General features: G+C 44.9%; 1 protein-coding gene across 1 annotated transcript in view; it reads left to right on the forward strand.

Moving 5' to 3' along the window:
• Window positions 1–24,381, forward strand: part of LZTFL1 (leucine zipper transcription factor like 1) — a 132,973-nt gene that overhangs the window by 11,820 nt on the left and 96,772 nt on the right. The gene's annotated exons all lie outside the window — the stretch shown is intronic.

A 24,381-nucleotide genomic window follows, 5' to 3' on the forward strand; every position in this document is an offset into this window, starting at 1 on the left:
CAACCACCACCACCACCAACCACCACCACCACCCTCCCGCCGCGCCGCACCACGTGACCGCAACATTTTCCCCAATTGCAATTTGCACCGTCGGCATCGCGTGATGAGACGAGGTATCCGTTCACAACTCCTTCGGAGCACTCGCACGTGCAGTCGCAACCAACCCAGTGTGTACGCGCGTTATTGTTGTGGGGAGCTGTTGCGTAGCGGTTAGCGCGCTGCGCTACGAACCCCGCTACCCGGGTTCGATTCCCGCTCACAGCCAACACCGAGTGACGATTATTTGCACTGGTCCTGGGCCTCCCCTAGGTCGACTCAGCCGCAAATTAGTTCCTGGGGCGATGTGTAAACATCGCCACTCGGGAAGACAAAGGCAGCCGGGCGTGGTGTTGGCCACTCACCCGCTCGTGTGCCGTGCCGGCCTTCATAAGTGCTCGCTAACAGCGCTTGCCCCAATAGTCTGTTAAGGCTACACGGAGGATCTTTGTTGTTCAGAGGACGGCCCAAGGAGGAGCTGCTGCTGCTGTGTCTGAAGTTCATACACATTGATCTCTTTAACCAACCCAACTACGAAGGGCAGTCAGAATTAGAGTTGTACCTCTCGGAGTTGGAATTGGAATACGGATTGAGTAGGCACGACACGTTTTAATGCAAAACTACACCAACTCTTTCTCCTGAAGCCCCCCCCCCCCCCCGGCGTAGCGAGCAGACCTCGACATTGGCAACTGGCTTCTGAACACACTGCCATCTGATACGTAAGAACAGAACGGATTTTCTTTAAAAAAAAAATCTGCCATTGAAAAGGAGCTCCCGGCTCTGGACCTCACCCCAAATAACACTTCGCCGATTGGTGACCGGGCCGAGGCTATAAAAAAAACGCGTTTCTTCACGCGTAGCCGAGACCTGGATTCGGTCCCAGGCCAGTGGTCTTGACGCCTGGGTCACACACGGCCACCCCCTTCCGCAGCTGTGGTCATCGCCGGCCAAAGTTTCAGCTCTGGCGCGTTTTGTTGCCCTGTGGCGAGCGTTGCTCCTCCTCCACACGTCTGTCCGGGGTCTGCTGTTGATTCATAATACCTCGGGGGGGGGGGGGGGGGGGGGTTGAGTGGTCCATTTTGGAGGTTTCGTGAAATCGCTATCGCATAACAGCGTCTCTGGGAACACGGGTGATTAAACGTGATATGGAGGTGACACCAGTGTGTGTGATGTCTATGTGAGTGTGCGGTGGTGTCGGGGTTAGCGCGCTGCGCCATGAATCCGGCGGCCCGAGTTCGATTTCCCGCTCACGGTCAACACCGGTGGCGATTATCTGAAGCGGTCCTGGGCCTCCCCTAGGTCGACTCAGCCTCATGAGTACCTGGTGCGGTGTGTAGTAAACATCGCCACTCGGGAGACAAAGGCAGCCGGGCGTGGTGCTGGCCACCCACCCCCTCGTGTGCCGTTTCGCTAACAGCACTTGCCTCAACAGTCTGTTAAGACTATACGGGGTGGGGGGGGGGGTCTGTATTTGTGTGAGAAAGCTGTGTATGAACTGTATTTTTATTGTGTTAACACACAGGCCCAAGAGGCCCAAACGTCACGCAGCCAGCAACCAACAGCACTCCCCAAGTTGTGTTTACGTGATTCTTAATATGCGGCAGTTATTTGAATGAACGAGGGCTATTCAAATGAGCAGTAACCGTGTGTGTATGTATGTTGAACGTATTTCGCACCGTACGTAGCAGAATCAGCATATTTATACTGGAGGAATCCGATGAGCTATAATGTTATTTTTCACAGACGTCCAGTAGTGGCGGGTAAGAACGTCACAACAACAAACAGTTACAAAAACACGACAGTAGTGCAAAGTAAAATCAAGGTAAACAAATCACGCAAGCGCAAACAAATACAACACAACCATCCCCATCCTACCAGGCAATGCCCACTGAGGTATCAACTCATTTTTCAGAAGCGACCTGGCCACAAATGATAACAAAAAGGTGGCCCATCGTTTGGACATTTATAGCAGCAAAATCATCTCGATAATCTCAATGCATGTTTCTAAATGTGGAGGGAAAAACCGGGAGGTCCCGGAGGGAAAAAATAAAATCCACGTGAATGAGCCAACAGCGCTTTCCGTGGTAGGAGCCGTCGGCTGGCGGAGGGTTCGTTAAGAGTTAAAATTAAAACCCAGTTGGCACGATACCTGTCACGTGGCACCAATAAGTGTGGGTGGGGCTCACCTGTAATCGGGATAGCGGTATCTTCTTTGGTTCTTTCGGTAAAGTCACGTAGAATGACAATAAAATAATAAATTGATCAAATAAAATAACAATACAATTCTCACGACGTTTCGGCCACAACACAAGCGGCCTTCATCAGGTGAAGGGACGAGACTGTGTTATTTTATTTTATCAATTTATTTTGTTATTCTCATTCTACGTGACTTTAACCGAAAGAACCAAAGAAGATGAATCCTTGCAGTCACGGAAGCTTTAAATCGAAAAGGGATAGCGGTAGTTGAACATGAGAGACACCTGCAGCGAGCAAGATGTCAATGGCCATGAGTGCGGCCGGCTTCCTATAAATAGGGACGCCCACCCCCCCCACCCCCCGCAACACCACCAGATAGCGGAGGGTGGATGGAGGAAGACCCCAGCAATATTTGCTCGCGAGCTGCAGCCGGCAGGGAACAGGAGCGGTGGTAGTTGCCGTCTAGATGGTGGAGGGTTAGAGTTGGCATGATACCTACGCAATGATCTAAACCCAAAAACTATTTTAATTATTATCAATCAACAAATTTCGCTCAAGGACGCGGACACGTGTTAAAAAAAAAATGTTGTCGTGACCGTGGCAGGATCGCTGCGGCAGTAACCGGCCACCGGTTCGGATAGTTTCAGCGATGTGGAACCCCCCCCCCACCCCAGCCTCGTCGATCTGTAGCCGTGAGACATCTGCTGCACCCTCGGTGCTCGCGGGCACCGCACGTGCATCACAACTCGAGCTACGGGAGGGAGGGGAGGGGGGCGCGCGGTGTGAGTCCTTCCCTTTTTGAAGACGGTCAACCAACCTGTCAGCAATTTTGACGCACACGCGCGCTGCCCACGCGCGCTACCCACGCGTCTTACGGGGGGGGGGGCGGGGTTGGGGATCAATGGAACACACGGACTGCCACCTCCTCTTTTGTGCAGCATTTACGATGTCAACGTGTAAGACGTGCACGGAGGAGATGGTGCAATGAAATCCGCCCGCGTGTGCAGACGCCGGGTGGCTTTGCAGCAGCAGCAGCATCCTCTACTTAACCGCTCGTTGGGACACGTGCGGTCATTTTCACTTTTGCAAGGTCGACCCGGGTCATTGGTTGGTTCGTAACAGCTTGGCGGCGGCTGTCACGAAGGACTTCGTCCAGCAGTGGATTGACCATGGCTGCTGCTGATGACGATCAGAGGAAACCAATATCAAGAACACGTTCGTCTGACTTTGACGTAGCGTGCGTTAAACGCGCCTTGCGAGCAAGGCGTGGCGAGATTTACGGAGCTGCCTCTTACAGTTGCGAGGCCCTCCCTCCCTTCCCGCTCAGCAGTGGCGTGAGCGGGCACTTTGAAGGGCGAAGGGCTGCGCCTTTGACCTCTTTAGATTGGCCGCGAGCGGCTGGCGGGAGCCGTGTGGCCACGGGGGGGGGGGGGGGGGTGGGGAGGAAACGGAGGCCGTCTCTGGGTGGAGCGATTCTAGCTCTGGTAGGGAGGTCCTGGGCCACGGGAAACCGCGTGCATCGCCATGTTACAGATTCCGCACGTGCGCGTGACTCACGCAGCGCCCGCGCGGGGGACCCCCCCCCCCAACCGAACCCCCCTCGCCTCCTCCGGTCCGCAGTCTACACACAGCCGACCTCCAACGCCCTCGTCTTACAATCATCATCGTCATCATCATCATCGTGGTCAATCCATCCGGTATATAATTAAATAATCCATCCATCTACATCAGCCGAATGTACCGACTCCTCCATACACACCCCTCCTCCGCTCCTCTTACAATCCATCATCATCGTCACCATCATCTTCAATCCGCCGTATTGTTCAATCCATTCCCAGTGAACCCACGACCACCTCCAAACCGCACACGCTCCTCCTCCTACCTCTCTCTTTGTTTACGATCAGAGGAAACAAGAAGATGCTCGGTGTAGTCGGCACTTTGCTTCGTTCATCATTTAGTTTTTTTTAATCCTTTGTTTTATGTAACCCCCCCCCGCTCTCCCCGCAATCCATTCTAGTCATCATCATCAATCATCCTCACGACCGCCCGCCCTCCCCAGTCTTCAGACTTCCTCCCTTGGGCGGCGAGACGGCGTGTGGCAAGAGGTTCGCGGTTCGAATTCCAGCGGCCGCCCCGGTTATTTCTACGACGTGGCATTAATTCGTAGTACCACCACCAGCCACGTGCCGTCTGCTTCGCTCACAGCGGGCATTAAAGATCCCTTGATGCCAATTATCGTACGAGTAGGCCAATGTGTGACTCGTTCCGCCCTCTCGGCGCGTGGTGACGCGAAGCACGACTTGGAAACGACTTCCCTGCCTTCTGCACGCTCCGTCCGCTGCTCGATCCAACGTCATTGTTCAAGAAGAGGCGACGACGCTGCGCAGGCTAAGGCGGCGAGGGGTGTTGGTGCAGAGTGTGGCGCATGCTGTTTCGGGTGTGTGTGTGTCGTGTGTGTGTGTCGTGTGTGTGTGTTGGGGAGCGGTGGTGTAGTAGCGATTAGCGCGCCGTGCTGCGCTAAGAACCCGGCGGCCCTAGATTTCGATTCCCGCTCACGGCCACCAACACCCAGTGACGATTACCTGAACCGGTATTGGGCCTCCGCTAGGTCGACTCAGCCTCCAATGGGTTACCCGGTGCGCTGCGTTAAAAACATCGCCACTGGGGAGACGAAGGGGGTCATGGGTAGTGGGGTGGGGGGTTATGGGTAGCGGGGTGCGGGGTGGTGGGTTATGGGTAGTGGGGTGATGGGTAGCGGGGGCGTGGGGTGCGGGGTGGTGGGTTATGGGTAGCGGGGTGGTGGGTTATGGGTAGTGGGGTGCGGGGTGGTGGGTTATGGGTAGCGGGGTGCGGGGTGGTGGGTTATGGGTAGTGGGGTGGTGGGTTATGGGTAGTGGGGTGCGGGGTGGTGGGTTATGGGTAGTGAGGTGCGGGGTGGTGGGTTATGGGTAGTGGGGTGGTGGGTTATGGGTAGTGGGGTGCGGGGTGGTGGGTTATGGGTAGTGAGGTGCGGGGTGGTAGGTTATGGGTAGTGGGGTGGTGGGTTATGGGTAGTGGGGTGCGGGGTGGTGGGTTATGGGTAGTGGGGTGCGGGGTGGTGGGTTATGGGTAGCGGGATGCGGGGTGGTGGGTTATGGGTAGTGGGGTGCGGGGTGGTGGGTTATGGGTAGCGGGGTGGTGGGTCTGGGTAGTGGGGTGCGGGGTGGTGGATTATGGGTAGTGAGGTGCGGGGTGGTAGGTTATGGGTAGTGGGGTGGTGGGTTATGGGTAGTGGGGTGCGGGGTGGTGGGTTATGGGTAGTGGGGTGCGGGGTGGTGGGTTATGGGTAGTGGGGTGATGGGTTATGGGTAGTGGGGTGATGGGTAGTGGGGTGGTGGGTTATGGGTAGTGGGGTGGTGGGTTATGGGTAGTGGGGTGCGGGGTGGTGGGTTATGGGTAGTGGGGTGGTGGGTTATGGGTAGTGGGGTGATGGGTAGTGGGGTGGTGGGTTATGGGTAGTGGGGTGGTGGGTTATGGGTAGTGGGGTGCGGGGTGGTGGGTCTGGGTAGTGGGGTGCGGGGTGGTGGGTTATGGGTAGTGGGGTGCGGGGTGGTGGGTTATGGGGAGTGGGGTGCGGGGTGGTGGGTTATGGGTAGTGGGGTGCGGGGTGGTGGGTTATGGGTAGTGGGGTGGTGGGTTATGGGTAGTGGGATGATGGGTTATGGGTAGCGGGATGCGGGGTGGTGGGTTATGGGTAGCGGGATGCGGGGTGGTGGGTTATGGGTAGTGGGGTGGTGGGTTATGGGTAGTGGGGTGGTGGGTTATGGGTAGCGGGATGCGGGGTGGTGGGTTATGGGTAGTGGGGTGGTGGGTTATGGGTAGTGGGGTGGTGGGTTATGGGTAGTGGGGTGGTGGGTTATGGGTAGTGGGGTGGTGGGTTATGGGTAGTGGGGTGCGGGGTGTTGGGTCTGGATAGCGGGGTGCGGGCGGCCCGAGCTGGGTCGGGCAGGTGGTGGACCCAGGAAGGGCAGCGGTCACTCTCGCGGTCACTCTCGCGGTCACGGCGCCCTGGGCTGTTTACGTCCACTTGAGCCCTCCCCTCTCCCTCCCCTCTCTCCCCCTCTCCCTCCTCTCCCTCCTCTCTCCCTTACTCTCCCCCCCCCTCTCACTCTCTCTCCTTGCACTCTCCTTTTTTACGATTTGCCCTCCAATATGATGTACACAGCAGTGGCTGCGACCAGATGTCAGGATGGGTGGAATCAGGATCAGAATGTTTGTTTTATACTGCAGGAGGAATCCGATGAGCAATAAAGCTCTTTGTTACAGATGTCCAGTAGGGGCACGGGGTCAGAACGTTATAACGACAAATAATACAAAAATATGATCGCAATAAAGTATAATGAAATCACGCAAACGCAAACAAATACAATACTAACCATCCCCATCCTACCAGGCAAATCCCACTGATGAATCAACTTATTGTTCAGAAGCGACCTGGCTACCACAAATAATAACAAAATAGGGTGGCCCATCATATTCTTGGTTCTTTCGGTAAACTCGCGTGCCTTTACCGAAAGAACCCAAAATATGAATCCCTGCAGTCACGAAACCTTTAAAAGGTGGCCCATCGTTTGGACATTTGTAGCAGCAGAGTATAGGAAAGGTAAATAAATCACTTTAAAAAAAGACGCAAATAAAAACTCAACTTTGCATGTAGTTATTTTTTCAGAAGTGACCTGGCCACAAACGATAGCCCCGGCCAAGTGGCTTTATCGTCACGTGGAAATGTACAGCAGCAGCAAAATCATCTAAATCAGTGGGTTTTTCCACCTTTTTGTTGGCTGCTACTCTACCCTCCTTGTTGAACGTTGTTCCAAACCGAGTAACCCCCTCTCGCCTGACCCGACGTGGCTCTGAGAAATAATTGTACGAATCAACATATTTGAAACGATTGTCCACTTTTTTTTGTCCTCCTTTCCCGCCCTCGCTCCTATTCTCGCGTTTGGCGAGGTTACGGTGCCAAAGAAGCCCAACGTCCGTACAAAGAGTTCGAAAGTCGGTCAAGGTCAAGAGGTCATCACGGCCAATGCCGTTGATGCCACTCACACGCCTGGCTGTGAGATAGGAGGCGGGGAGCTCCATCAAAGCTTTGGCAACAGGAAGCCCCCTTGCTGCGCGCCGAACTGACAACGGCAGCGCTTTGCTGTTGACCTCGGCTGGAGCGATGTGTTGTTATTGTTGTTGTTATTGTTGTGAACGTCCAAATCCCGAGACGCGTGGAGTAACACAGCTCCCCCTGCCTCTAAGACATCCGTGGGGGCAGAGTTTCAGAAGAGCAACTCTCAGATTCATGGAAGAGACACCGATCATCCACGTCGATCGAGGTGCTCTTGCTCCGGTCCTTGCCACGAAATAAATGTATTTGACATCGTGGTAATTGTATAACCGGGGGGGGGCTGGGGGAGGGGGTGGCAGGGTGGGTGGGGGGGCGTTGCAGGCTGCTGCATGGATACCGTGCAGGCGATTAAACGATAACGCGTCGAAACAAATTATGCGGTGATGCTGCGTTGGCAGTGGTGTACAAAAATAAACCCCCACAACACGTTCGTCAACAACAACAACACTGTGTGTGTGGCCTTGCAGGTAAAAGTATATGATGGACGACGTTTCGGATAATGGCCCTTCTTCATAGCAGATAGATCGAGGACACAGGGTGGTCTCTGTCACGGTGGCTCGCGTGGTCTCGCAGCACAAAGCCGAGGCTTGCGCTGAGGCGTGGCCAGGAGATTGATAGTAAGGCCGGTGGATTATTGAATCTATCTGTGCGGAGCTTTGAGCGTTAGCCTCTCGCGCTTGCGGCGCGCGTGTAGGAAATGGGCCAAACATTTCATGCAGAGATTATAGTTTTTTTTGTCTTCACCTTTCCTTCAATAATACAAGGCATTAATTGTGCATTTCCATCGAGAAGATAACAGTGCAGGCAGCTGCTGCATCCGGGCGATTATCCAGAATTGTCCTCCAGTTTCGGTGTATAAATCGAGGGCGTAAAAGGTTAACGTAATCACTGCTGTGAAGCTGTAAAACTCATCGACACGGTCTGTTCACGCGGTACAACCTCACGAGATGACTGGGTCGGGTGGTGGCGGCGGCGGTTTGACGACACATTTATATCTTCTTTGGTTCTTTCGGTAAAGTCACGTAGAATGATAATAAAATAATAAATTGATAAAATAAAATAACACTACGTGACTTTACCGAAAGAACCAAAGAAGATGAATCATTGCAGTCACGAAAGCTTTAAATCGAGACACATTTATATATTTATGCGATCAAATACGAAAAAAATACCATTTATTACGTATAATGTTGGTCGCGAAATCCCGACAACTCCTACGACTACGTGTTAAACTATCATATTACAAATCAAATCCCTACTATCACTACTTGTTAAACTATCATATTACAACTCAAATCCCTACTATCACTACTTGTTAAACTATCATATTACAACTCAAATCCCTACTACCACTACTTGTTAAACTACAGTATTACAACTCAAATCCCTACCACTACTTGTTAAACTACAGTATTACAACTCAAATCCCTACTACTACTAAGTGTGAAACTACAGTATTACAACTCAAATCTCTGCTACTACTACTTGTTAAACTACCGTATTACAACTCAAATCCCTGCTACTACTACTTGTTAAACTACAGTATTACAACTAAAATCTCTACTACTACTTGTTAAACTACAGTATTACAACTCAAATCCCTACTACTACTACTTGTTAAACTACCATATTACAACTCAAATCCCTGCTACTAATACTTGTTAAACTACCATATTACAACTCAAATCTCTGCTACTACTACTTGTTAAACTACAGTGTTACAACTCAAATCCCTGCAACTACTTGTTAAACTATATTACAACTCAAATCCCTGCTACTACTACTTGTTAAACTACAGTATTACAACTAAAATCTCTACTACTACTTGTTAAACTACAGTATTACAACTCAAATCCCTACTACTACTACTTGTTAAACTACCATATTACAACTCAAATCCCTGCTACTAATACTTGTTAAACTACCATATTACAACTCAAATCTCTGCTACTACTACTTGTTAAACTACAGTGTTACAACTCAAATCCCTGCAACTACTTGTTAAACTACCGTATTACAACTGAAATCCCTGCTACTACTTGTTAAACTACCATATTACAACTCAATTCCCTACTACCACTACTTATTAAACTACAGTGTTACAACTCAAATCCCTACCACTACTTGTTAAACTACCATATTACAACTCAAATCCCTGCTACTAATACTTGTTAAACTACCATATTACAACTCAAATCTCTGCTACTACTACTTGTTAAACTACAGTGTTACAACTCAAATCCCTGCAACTACTTGTTAAACTATCATATTACAACTCAAATCCCTGCTACTACTAAGTGTTAAACTACAGTGTTACAACTCAAATCCCTGCTACTACTAAGTGTTAAACTACAGTATTACAACTCAAATCCCTGCTACTACTTGTTAAACTACAGTATTACAACTCAAATCCCTACCACTACTTGTTAAACTACAGTGTTACAACTCAAATCCCTACCACTTCTTGTTAAACTACAGTATTACAACTCAAATCTCTACTACTACTACTTGTTAAACTACAGTATTACAACTCAAATCCCTACTACACTACATGTTAAACTACAGTATTACAACTCAAATCCCTACTACTACTTGTTAAACTACCGTGTTACAACTCAAATCTCTACTACTACTTGTTAAACTACTACTTGTTAAACTACCGTGTTACAACTCAAATCCCTACTACCACTACTAGTTAAACTACAGTATTACAACTCAAATCCCTACTACACTACTTGTTAAACTACAGTATTACAACTCAAATCCCTACTACTACTTGTTAAACTACAGTATTACAACTCAAATCTCTACTACTACTTGTTAAACTACAGCATTACAACTCAAATCCCTACTACCACTACTAGTTAAACTACCATATTACAACTCAAATCCCTACCACTACTTGTTAAACTACTACTTGTTAAACTACAGTATTACAACTCAAATCCCTGCTACTACTACTTGTTAAACTACCGTGTTACAACTCAAATCTCTACCACTACTTGTTAAACTACAGTATTACAACTCAAATCCCTGCTACTACTACTTGTTAAACTACCGTGTTACAACTCAAATCTCTACCACTACTTGTTAAACTACAGTATTACAACTCAAATCCCTACTACTACTAAGTGTGAAACTACAGTATTACAACTCAAATCTCTGCTACTACTACTTGTTAAACTACCGTATTACAACTCAAATCCCTGCTACTACTACTTGTTAAACTACAGTATTACAACTCAAATCTCTACTACTACTTGTTAAACTACAGTATCACAACTCAAATCCCTACTACTACTACTTGTTAAACTACCATATTACAACTCAAATCCCTGCTACTAATACTTGTTAAACTACCATATTACAACTCAAATCTCTGCTACTACTACTTGTTAAACTACAGTGTTACAACTCAAATCCCTGCTACTACTTGTTAAACTACCGTATTACAACTGAAATCCCTGCTACTACTTGTTAAACTACCATATTACAACTCAATTCCCTAATACCACTACTTATTAAACTACAGTGTTACAACTCAAATCCCTACCACTACTTGTTAAACTACAGTATTACAACTCAAATCCCTACTACTACTTGTTAAACTACAGTATTACAACTCACATCCCTACTACTACTTGTTAAACTATCATATTACAACTCAAATCCCTGCTACTACTTGTTAAACTATCATATTACAACTCAAATCCCCGCTACTACTTGTTAAACTATCATATTACAACTCAAATCCCTGCTACTACTAAGTGTTAAACTACAGTGTTACAACTCAAATCCCTGCTACTACTAAGTGTTAAACTACAGTATTACAAGTCAAATCCCTACTACTACTTGTTAAACTACAGTATTACAACTCAAATCCCTACTACTACTTGTTAAACTATCATATTACAACTCACATCCCTGCTACTACTTGTTAAACTATCATATTACAACTCAAATCCCTGCTACTACTTGTTAAACTATCATATTACAACTCAAATCCCTGCTACTGCTAAGTGTTAAACTACAGTGTTACAACTCAAATCCCTGCTACTACTAAGTGTTAAACTACAGTATTACAACTCAAATCCCTGCTACTACTTGTTAAACTACAGTATTACAACTCAAATCCCTACCACTACTTGTTAAACTACAGTGTTACAACTCAAATCCCTACCACTACTTGTTAAACTACAGTATTACAACTCAAATCTCTACTACTACTACTTGTTAAACTACAGTATTACAACTCAAATCCCTACTACACTACTTGTTAAACTACAGTATTACAACTCAAGTCCCTACTACTACTTGTTAAACTACCGTGTTACAACTCAAATCTCTACTACTACTTGTTAAACTACTACTTGTTAAACTACCGTGTTCCAACTCAAATCCCTACTACCACTACTAGTTAAACTACAGTATTACAAGTCAAATCCCTACTACACTACTTGTTAAACTACAGTATTACAACTAAAATCCCTACCACTACTTGTTAAACTACAGTATTACAACTCAAATCCCTACTACTACTTGTTAAACTACAGTATTACAACTCAAATCCCTACTACTACTTGTTACACTATCATATTACAACTCAAATCCCTGCTACTACTTGTTAAACTATCATATTACAACTCAAATCCCCGCTACTACTTGTTAAACTATCATATTACAACTCAAATCCCTGCTACTACTAAGTGTTAAACTACAGTGTTACAACTCAAATCCCTGCTACTACTGAGTGTTAAACTACAGTATTACAACTCAAATCCCTACCACTACTTGTTAAACTGCAGTGTTACAACTCAAATCCCTACCACTACTTGTTAAACTACAGTATTACAACTCAAATCTCTACTACTACTACTTGTTAAACTACAGTATTACAACTCAAATCCCTACTACACTACTTGTTAAACTACAGTATTACAACTCAAATCCCTACTACTACTTGTTAAACTACCGTATTACAACTCAAATCTCTACTACTACTTGTTAAACTACTACTTGTTAAACTACCGTGTACAACTCAAATCCCTACTACCACTACTAGTTAAACTACAGTATTACAAGTCAAATCCCTACTACACTACTTGTTAAATTACAGTATTACAACTCAAATCCCTACTACTACTTGTTAAACTACAGTATTACAACTCAAATCTCTACTACTACTTGTTAAACTACCGTATTACAACTGAAATCCCTGCTACTACTTGTTAAACTACCATATTACAACTCAATTCCCTACTACCACTACTTATTAAACTACAGTGTTACAACTCAAATCCCTACCACTACTTGTTAAACTACAGTATTACAACTCAAATCCCTACTACTACTTGTTAAACTACCATATTACAACTCAAATCCCTGCTACTAATACTTGTTAAACTACCATATTACAACTCAAATCTCTGCTACTACTACTTGTTAAACTACAGTGTTACAACTCAAATCCCTGCAACTACTTGTTAAACTATCATATTACAACTCAAATCCCTGCTACTACTAAGTGTTAAACTACAGTGTTACAACTCAAATCCCTGCTACTACTAAGTGTTAAACTACAGTATTACAAGTCAAATCCCTGCTACTACTTGTTAAACTACAGTATTACAACTCAAATCCCTACCACTACTTGTTAAACTACAGTGTTACAACTCAAATCCCTACCACTTCTTGTTAAACTACAGTATTACAACTCAAATCTCTACTACTACTACTTGTTAAACTACAGTATTACAACTCAAATCCCTACTACACTACTTGTTAAACTACAGTATTACAACTCAAATCCCTACTACTACTTGTTAAACTACCGTGTTACAACTCAAATCTCTACTACTACTTGTTAAACTACTACTTGTTAAACTACCGTGTTACAACTCAAATCCCTACTACCACTACTAGTTAAACTACAGTATTACAACTCAAATCCCTACTACACTACTTGTTAAACTACAGTATTACAACTCAAATCCCTACTACTACTTGTTAAACTACAGTATTACAACTCAAATCTCTACTACTACTTGTTAAACTACAGCATTACAACTCAAATCCCTACTACCACTACTAGTTAAACTACCATATTACAACTCAAATCCCTACCACTACTTGTTAAACTACTACTTGTTAAACTACAGTATTACAACTCAAATCCCTGCTACTACTACTTGTTAAACTACCGTGTTACAACTCAAATCTCTACCACTACTTGTTAAACTACAGTATTACAACTCAAATCCCTGCTACTACTACTTGTTAAACTACCGTGTTACAACTCAAATCTCTACCACTACTTGTTAAACTACAGTATTACAACTCAAATCCCTACTACTACTAAGTGTGAAACTACAGTATTACAACTCAAATCTCTGCTACTACTACTTGTTAAACTACCGTATTACAACTCAAATCCCTGCTACTACTACTTGTTAAACTACAGTATTACAACTCAAATCTCTACTACTACTTGTTAAACTACAGTATCACAACTCAAATCCCTACTACTACTACTTGTTAAACTACCATATTACAACTCAAATCCCTGCTACTAATACTTGTTAAACTACCATATTACAACTCAATTCCCTAATACCACTACTTATTAAACTACAGTGTTACAACTCAAATCCCTACCACTACTTGTTAAACTACAGTATTACAACTCAAATCCCTACTACTACTTGTTAAACTACAGTATTACAACTCACATCCCTACTACTACTTGTTAAACTATCATATTACAACTCAAATCCCTGCTACTACTTGTTAAACTATCATATTACAACTCAAATCCCCGCTACTACTTGTTAAACTATCATATTACAACTCAAATCCCTGCTACTACTAAGTGTTAAACTACAGTGTTACAACTCAAATCCCTGCTACTACTAAGTGTTAAACTACAGTATTACAAGTCAAATCCCTACTACTACTTGTTAAACTACAGTATTACAACTCAAATCCCTACTACTACTTGTTAAACTATCATATTACAACTCACATCCCTGCTACTACTTGTTAAACTATCATATTACAACTCAAATCCCTGCTACTACTTGTTAAACTATCATATTACAACTCAAATCCCTGCTACTGCTAAGTGTTAAACTACAGTGTTACAACTCAAATCCCTGCTACTACTTGTTAAACTACAGTATTACAACTCAAATCCCTGCTACTACTTGTTAAACTACAGTATTACAACTCAAATCCCTACCACTACTTGTTAAACTACAGTGTTACAACTCAAATCCCTACCACTACTTGTTAAACTACAGTATTACAACTCAAATCTCTACTACTACTACTTGTTAAACTACAGTATTACAACTCAAATCCCTACTACACTACTTGTTAAACTACAGTATTACAACTCAAGTCCCTACTACTACTTGTTAAACTACCGTGTTACAACTCAAATCTCTACTACTACTTGTTAAACTACTACTTGTTAAACTACCGTGTTCCAACTCAAATCCCTACTACCACTACTAGTTAAACTACAGTATTACAAGTCAAATCCCTACTACACTACTTGTTAAACTACAGTATTACAACTCAAATCCCTACCACTACTTGTTAAACTACAGTATTACAACTCAAATCCCTACTACTACTTGTTAAACTACAGTATTACAACTCAAATCCCTACTACTACTTGTTACACTATCATATTACAACTCAAATCCCTGCTACTACTTGTTAAACTATCATATTACAACTCAAATCCCCGCTACTACTTGTTAAACTATCATATTACAACTCAAATCCCTGCTACTACTAAGTGTTAAACTACAGTGTTACAACTCAAATCCCTGCTACTACTAAGTGTTAAACTACAGTATTACAAGTCAAATCCCTGCTACTACTTGTTAAACTACAGTATTACAACTCAAATCCCTACCACTACTTGTTAAACTGCAGTGTTACAACTCAAATCCCTACCACTACTTGTTAAACTACCGTATTACAACTCAAATCTCTACTACTACTTGTTAAACTACTACTTGTTAAACTACCGTGTACAACTCAAATCCCTACTACCACTACTAGTTAAACTACAGTATTACAAGTCAAATCCCTACTACACTACTTGTTAAATTACAGTATTACAACTCAAATCCCTACTACTACTTGTTAAACTACAGTATTACAACTCAAATCTCTACTACTACTTGTTAAACTACAGTATTACAACTCAAATCCCTACTACCACTACTAGTTAAACTACCATATTACAACTCAAATCCCTACCACTACTTGTTAAACTACTACTTGTTAAACTACAGTATTACAACTCAAATCCCTGCTACTACTACTTGTTAAACTACCGTGTTACAACTCAAATCTCTACCACTACTTGTTAAACTACAGTATTACAACTCAAATCCCTACTACTACTAAGTGTGAAACTACAGTATTACAACTCAAATCTCTGCTACTACTACTTGTTAAACTACCGTATTACAACTCAAATCCCTGCTACTACTACTTGTTAAACTACAGTATTACAACTCAAATCTCTACTACTACTTGTTAAACTACAGTATTACAACTCAAATCCCTACTACTACTACTTGTTAAACTACCATATTACAACTCAAATCCCTGCTACTAATACTTGTTAAACTACCATATTACAACTCAAATCTCTGCTACTACTACTTGTTAAACTACAGTGTTACAACTCAAATCCCTGCTACTACTTGTTATACTACCATATTACAACTCAATTCCCTACTACCACTACTTATTAAAATACAGTGTTACAACTCAAATCCCTACCACTACTTGTTAAACTACAGTATTACAACTCAAATCCCTACTACTACTTGTTAAACTACAGTATTACATCTCAAATCCCGACTACTACTTGTTAAACTATCATGTTACAACTCAAATCCCTGCTACTACTTGTTAAAGTATCATATTACAACTCAAATCCCCGCTACTACTTGTTAAACTATCATATTACAACTCAAATCCCTGCTACTACTAAGTGTTAAACTACAGTGTTACAACTCAAATCCCTGCTACTACTAAGTGTTAAACTACAGTATTACAACTCAAATCCCTACCACTACTTGTTAAACTACAGTGTTACAACTCAAATCCCTACCACTACTTGTTAAACTACAGTATTACAACTCAAATCTCTACTACTACTACTTGTTAAACTACAGTATTACAACTCAAATCCCTACTACACTACTTGTTAAACTACAGTATTACAACTCAAATCCCTACTACTACTTGTTAAACTACAGTATTACAACTCAAATCTCTACTACTACTTGTTAAACTACAGTATTACAACTCAAATCCCTACTACCACTACTAGTTAAACTACCATATTACAACTCAAATCCCTACCACTACTTGTTAAACTACAGTGTTACAACTCAAATCCCTGCTACTACTACTTGTTAAACTACCGTGTTACAACTCAAATCTCTACCACTACTTGTTAAACTACCGTATTACAACTCAAATCCCTGCTACTACTACTTGTTAAACTACCGTGTTACAACTCAAATCTCTACCACTACTTGTTAAACTACAGTATTACAACTCAAATCCCTGCTACTACTACCTGTTAAACTACCGTGTTACAACTCAAATCCCTACCACTACTACTTGTTAAACTACCGTGTTACAACTCAAATCCCTACCACTACTTGTTAAACTACCGCGTTACAACTCAAATCCCTACCACTACTTGTTAAACTACAGTATTACAACTCAAATCCCTACCACTACTTGTTAAACTACCGTGTTACAACTCAAATCCCTACTAATACTACTTGTTAAACTACAGTATTACAACTCAAATCCCTACCACTACTTGTTAAACTACAGTATTACAACTCAAATCTCTACCACTACTACTTGTTAAACTACTACTTGTTAAACTACTACTTGTTAAACTACCGTGTTACAACTCAACGAAGTCTGTAAAACCACCCGCCCCGCCCCTCCACTCCTCCCCCCAGCTGTGGTTTGTGACGTCACTGCGGTTCGCTGGTGGCACGTGGTGGTGAGCGAATGATGAGTGGCGGCAGCAGCTTCTTAATTGGTGAATCCGCCCAGACTTTAAACCACTGCAACGCTGCTGCTGCTGCTGCCGACGGCTTAGGGAGGCGACTATCCCTTCGAAAAGAGGCTCGCGTAGTCGTGGAGACCTCTTTCACGAGCAGAAGCGGAAGATTCGTCTAGCGACTCGGCGAGGTGCATTGTACGATCTGCTCCAAGTTGTATCTCTCATCGATTATATCGGGAGCTAATTGTGTATATATTGCGTGATGTTACTCATCGTTCCTGTGCATGCGTTTGACGTTGTGTGTGTGTATATATATGTGTGTGTGTGGGGAGCGGTAGTGTAGTGGTTAGCGTGCTGTACTACGAACTCAGCAACCCCCCCCCCCCCGCGCTCACGGGCCAACACCGGTGACGAATATCTGAACCGGTCCTGAGCCTCCCCTAGGTCGGCTCAGCCTCAAATTTGTACCCGGTTGCGGTGTGTAAACATCGCCACTCGGGGAGACAAAGGCGGCCGGGCGTGGTGCTGGCCACCCACCCCCTCGTGTGCCGTGCCGGCCTTCATAGGTGCTGCTCGCTAACAGCACTTGCCCCAACACTCTGGTTAAGGATCTTTGTTTGTGTCTGCTACACGGATGGGGGGTGAGGGGGAGTCTTTGTGCGTGTGTCTGACCGCACAAACCTCTTTAACCTAACGAGGTGCTCGCTAACAACGCGGCCGTGCGCGCGTGTTGTTGTTGTTGTTGCAGGCGTAGTGGTGAACGAGGGCGGCCGGGTCCCCCGCTATGGTGAGTGACGCCAAAACCGTGCACACCGCGCTCAGTGAACGTCGAGGGTAAGGAAAGGTGAGAGGGGGGGGGTGGTGGTGGGGGGTCAAAGGCGCAGGCCGGCAACTTCTCACTCACGCCACTGGCGGTGAAAGAAGCCTCTCAACCCCAGAGCCCCCCTTTCGAGAGGCTTGAAAAAGAGGTGAGAGTTACCCACGTTTTACCCCGCCACGCGCACGATCTGACTGTAACGACGTATTACCGGCGGGTGATTAAGTTAATTATTGTTTAAACCCCCCACCCCCACAAATAAATTGGCAGCAATTATTTCAAACTTGCAATTCCCAGCGGGCTCGGCGTTTACGCGGCACGGCAGAAACCGATCCTTTGTGCATTCACCATAACCATTCACCATTCACCATTACCATCACCATAACCATCACCATAACCACCATCCACGGAATTTCTATCGCTACACCGAGACTGCGTCCTTTGTTTCACCACGCGTGTGATGAGAGCCGATTGCCCGCACCTCCGATTGTCGCGGTTGGCTAGGTACGGTGCGAAAGAAGTTCAACGCACGTACGTTGCGTTATCCGCGGTGTTTATGCTACCCCCAAACCCACCCAGTAAAGCACGTACATACAAAGACAAAGACCCCCCCGTATAGACTGTTGGGGCAAGTGCTGTTAGCGAGCACCTATGAAGGCCGGCACGGCACACGAGGGGGTGGGTGACCAACACCACGTCCGCCCGGCCGCCTTTGTCTCCCCAGTGGCGATGTTTTTACGCACCTCACCAGGTACTCATTTGAGGCTGAGTCGACCTTTATGAACGCGCATACACAATAATTTAGCGGTGATTGTGGATACATTTAAGGGAGAGGGCTAACACGTAACCTAATATATTGACGCCTCCTTCCCAAATGTGTCGCTCCAGAATACCGGAATAAAATACAGAACCCTAATATGTATTTATACTGGAGGAATCCGATGAGCTATAAAGCTCTTGATGTCCAGTGGCTACAAGGTCATAAATACACATCCCATCGGTCACATGATCCTCTCTCTCTCTCTGTGAGTGCTTCTTAGCTCATTCAAGGCGCTTTTGCTACCAGTACAACACAAGCATTACTTAACGCTGAAATCGGCTTTGACATTCGGTCTCTCATCAGCAGCATAGCGTGAACCGATGTCGTGGAAGGAACTAAGCCCAGAATTTTGACCGCAGGAAAAAAAATGAATAACACACACCATAAAACCCTTAGCTCTTCATCGTATTCACTTCATTACAATCGTTATTCATTTGCGATGATAATTAATTTACAATTGTAAATTATGGTCAATGATTATTGAAGCTGCTTGTATTTGCCAGCAGGACTCTTGAGTGATCGTTTTTTCGTGGTGCGAAAGTAACAATTGGCATCGGATGATGAGATAAGCCGACTGCAAATTTGAATATTTTATACGGAGGAAACAGAGTTCGTGCATGTGAGCATTTAAACGTTGTTGATAGAAGGATATTTGTATCACCATTTATTTAAGTTTCATTACGGGGATTTGTCCATGAATTAGAATGCATTTATATTATTATTACGAGAACAAGTCCCTGCAGGGTGGGCTGGTAGGAACATTGGAATTTTGCGCAATGTTATGACATTGTTACGTAAAATTGTGCAAATTGAGAGCGTCTTCACACCTTTTTGCCCTCAAAATCGTTGAGGGTTCTTAGGACAAATTAACCTCTGTAGAGGAATGGAATGGTGACATTCTTATTGACTGAAATCTGCTCATTTTGGAGCAATGTATCATAAAATCGTTAAGGGCTGGGCCGAAAAATGACAATTGCATTTTAAAATGAGGAATTGTTTCCCGGTATACGGTAGTATGGGGCTTTTGAAAGGGGACGGACGGACGGACACATTAATCTATTGCAGGCTGGTACACTCAGTTTACAACTTCGTTCCTACCAGTATAAAACGACTACGTATTCTTGGTTCTTTCAGTAAAGTCACGTAGAAAGGAAACAATAAAATAATAAAAATATAAACCAATAAAATTCTCACGACGTTTCGACTGCAACACAAGCAATCATCATCAGTTCACACCTGATGATGATTGGTGATGATTGGTTGTGTTGCAGTCGAAACGTCGTGAGAATTTTATTGTTTTATATTTTTATTATTTTATTGTTTCCCTTCTACGTGGTGACTTTACCGAAAGAACCAAGAATATGAATCCCTGCAGTCACGAAAGCTTTAAATCAAAACGACTACGTAGTTGTATATTGTATACGGAAGAACAGACTTAATGGCTGCGAGCATTTTTATATTCTTGGTTTGAATTATATATATTGTATTACCACTTATATAAGCATTATTAAGGGATTGGTCTATTAATTAAAAATGCATTATTATTATGAGATAAGACGACTACATCGTTGTCCAGTTTATATGGAGGGACAGAGTTAACGAATGCGATAATTTTTATATTCTTGGTAGAATAATTTTTTATTCGCAATTATTGAAGCTTTATTGTGGGATAAGTCCATTCATTAAAATTCATTTATATTATTAAAGCAGCCTACCCTTGATATTTCACTTAAAAAATGTGGTGCACAAATTACAAAAACCAACCCACACGCACGTTCCGTGTCAATAACCACACTCGGCACGCAGCCTTACAGTACAAACAAAATCGATGCAGCGGGCAACGTTTCAGGTAACGGCCCTTTCTCAGTAATGATGACAAGGAACACGTCCCGATATTCAACGCGCGCGGACACAAATCGGAGCTGGCCACAGAGTGACCACAACCAACGTGTTCATAATGCCATCAACAACAACAAGACGAATTTAACTATCGTCCGTTTACAACTTTGACGCTGCTGTTTGTTGCTCACCGCTCGGCGTTTTGGGGCCCTTTGCTACCACTATTTGATATTTAACCAGGTAAGGTCCCCTTTGCTACCACTACTATTTGATATTTAACCAGGTAAGGTCCCCTTTGCTACCACTACTATTTGATTTTTAACCAGGTAAGGTCCCACTGAGCTATGCAGCCCTTTTTCAGAAGCGGCCTGGTCACCACAAATAATAGCTCAACGAGGTGGGCTCCTCGTTATCGTCATCATCGTCATCATCATCGTCATTATCATCATCATCATCGTCATCATCATCATCGTCATCATCGTCGTCGTTGTGTGGAAATTTTCATCAGCAGCCAAACACGCTAAAAGGCGTTGATGTCGATTCTCAATGTTGGAGGGGTGAAGAGACCGGAGGGTCCCGAGAAAAATCCACGCGACCACGGGGAAAGAGAGAGACAGACACGCAGACTCTAAATATACACGGGCGTCAGTGCATCGACAGCTCAAAGCAGCTTGCATGAACGACAACAACGACAACAACAACAGCAAAATCGCATCTCAAACATGCGAAGGGGCAGCCCTCCCCCCCCCCCCCCCAGCAGACGTCAGGGTCGGGATCGAACCCATGAACTCCTGTATACCATTATATCAGGCGAGGTAGTTAACATCTCCTAGCTACCGTGATGATGATGAGAGAGAGACACCGCAAACTCCAAATATACAGCAGCAGGCGTCAGGGTCGGGATCGAACCCATGACCTCCTGTACACCAGGCGAGGTAGTTAACATCTCATAGCCACCGTCTCCTTAACGCTCGACCGCTGTAGACGGCAGGGAGCCCCGTCAGTCCCTCTGAGCACGACATCCGCGCAGGAGAGGATGGCGCTGAGAGATATGTCACGTGTGCGGCTTTCACCACCAATGTAATGATTCCTAATTGATGTGGGGGGGGCGGGAGGTAGTGGGGGGCTGAGTGAAGGGGCTGATTGGAAGACGCTGAGTGCCCCCCCCCCCCTCCGCCGTGGCTCGACACAGGCCGTAGTCGGGGCCACAACCGCACAAAATCGGCCACGCGAATTCGAGAAAATTATTTCCGAAATTCACGACGAAATAAACGCGGTGGTTCTTTTTATTCTTCTTCACCTGGGGCTGCACGCTGCATCCCTTGGGGGTGCGAGATGCCCCTTTCTGGGGGCTGGCGAGACGTGGGCAGATTTTATTTTTTTAGAAGGTCAATAATCGCAAACACAAATGAAGCACGCTGCACGTAAAGTTACAACTTAACTTTGTTTCATCAAAACCCCTCTACGTAGTTATTAACATCGTAAAATGTTGTAACGGCTGAGAACGAAAGGAGTGCAGGACTGCGGTGAAGGTTAAGAAGCACTGATGTAGATTGTTGTTGTTGTTTTTGTTGCCTCTGTTAATGTGTGTTTGGTGGGTGTTGTGGGGTGGGTGAGCGGGGGGCGGGGGGCAGATGCGTGGAAACGTTTTGTTGATTTGTTTTAGTTGAGCTGCACGTGTTTGCTCCGACCAAAACGACAACAATAAAACTGTAAAGCCGCATGAAAACAAAGCAAAGTAAACACGACGCAACCGAAATACTTTTTCGAAAGTTTCCAGCGGAAATTAAAAAAAATATTTCCAGAGATTTCCCCCCCCCCCCCCCTGAACTAAATTCCACGAAAATCTGGATTTAATATTCAAAGTTTCGTTTTAATCGTTACAGCCAAATTCTGCGGCCGTCTGGAACGCTCTACCTTTGGATATCAGGAAGCCCACTGGGAACGATGCACTTTTTAACAATCTATACTGACAAAATATTTTTTTAGAACTGCTTTTGGTGCGTTAATTTTGTTGTACTTGTGCCACGCACCTCCGATTCAGCACGGTTGGCTACGTACGGTGCGAAAGAGGTTCAACGCACACACACACTACACTACACACTACAATTCAGCACCGTATAGGCTTTCGTGACCAACGTTATGATTAATACAAAAAAATGTTCTAGGTCAGATCGCGTCAATAAAATGTCTGTCGTTAAACCCTCCTTCGCCCGACACTGCCAATTAATAAAGCTGTCACGTGATAAACAAACGTGCCGGGTGTTGGAGGGTGAAACGACACACAATGTTACGTACGCGATCTTAACCCCCTCCCCCCCACCTCGCCCCGACCAAAATTGTTTTTACTTCTAAATCGCAAACAAATATTAATGATTCGTAATTAGATTTGGAAGGGGGTATTACTTTTAAATCTCGCTCGCTTTTCAACTGTAACCGGTTCTGGTGAAAAAAAAAATAGCGAGCTATGTAAGAGCTGTGTAGCTCAGTGGGCCTTACTTGTTAAAATAAAAATAGCTTAGTTGAGACTTAACAGGCTTGACTAACTTAAAACCGACTTGACTGGATGAGACGAAGCAGTCAGAATCGACAAATCGAAAGACAATCAGATACATTTCAGAAATATCTGGAGAGAAAGGCAAAACATCCACACTCACCACCAGACCTGGCTCCCAGTTCCTTCCACGTGTCTCGTCGTAGCAGCAGCACGTGTCTCGCCGTGTCTCACAACAACAGCACGTGTCTCACAGCAGTAGCACGTGTCTCGTAGGAGCAGTACGTGTCTCGTAGGAGCAGCACGTGTCTCGCCGTGTCTAACAGCAGCAGCACGTGTCTCACAGCAGCACGTGTCTCGTAGGAGCAGCACGTGTCTCACAGCAGCACGTGTCTCGTAGGAGCAGCACGTGTCTCGCCGTGTCTCACAACAACAGCACGTGTCTCGTAGCAGCACGTGTCTCGCCGTGTCTCACAACAACAGCACGTGTCTCACAGCAGCACGTGTCTCTCAGCAGTACGTGTCTCGTAGCAGCAGCACGTGTCTCGCCGTGTCTAACAGCAACAGCACGTGTCTCCTAGGAGCAGCACGTGTCTCTCAGCAGCACGTGTCTCCTAGGAGCAGCACGTGTCTCGTAGGAGCAGCACGTGTCTCGTAGCAGCAGCACGTGTCTCGCCGTGTCTAATAGCAACAGCACGTGTCTCGTAGGAGCAGCACGTGTCTCTCAGCAGCACGTGTCTCCTAGGAGCAGCACGTGTCTCGTAGCAGCACGTGTCTCCTAGGAGCAGCACGTGTTTCTCAGCAGCACGTGTCTCGCCGTGTCTAATAGCAACAGCACGTGTCTCGTAGGAGCAGCACGTGTCTCGTAGCAGCACGTGTCTCCTAGGAGCAGCACGTGTCTCTCAGCAGTACGTGTCTCGTAACATCACCACGTGTCTCGCCGTGTCTCACAGCAGCAGCACGT

The sequence above is a fragment of the Petromyzon marinus genome, chromosome 56 (genome assembly GCF_048934315.1).
Source record: "Petromyzon marinus isolate PM22_M1 ecotype Great Lakes invasive population chromosome 56, UKy_Petmar_22M1.pri1.0, whole genome shotgun sequence".
Classification (NCBI taxonomy): domain Eukaryota; kingdom Metazoa; phylum Chordata; class Hyperoartia; order Petromyzontiformes; family Petromyzontidae; genus Petromyzon; species Petromyzon marinus.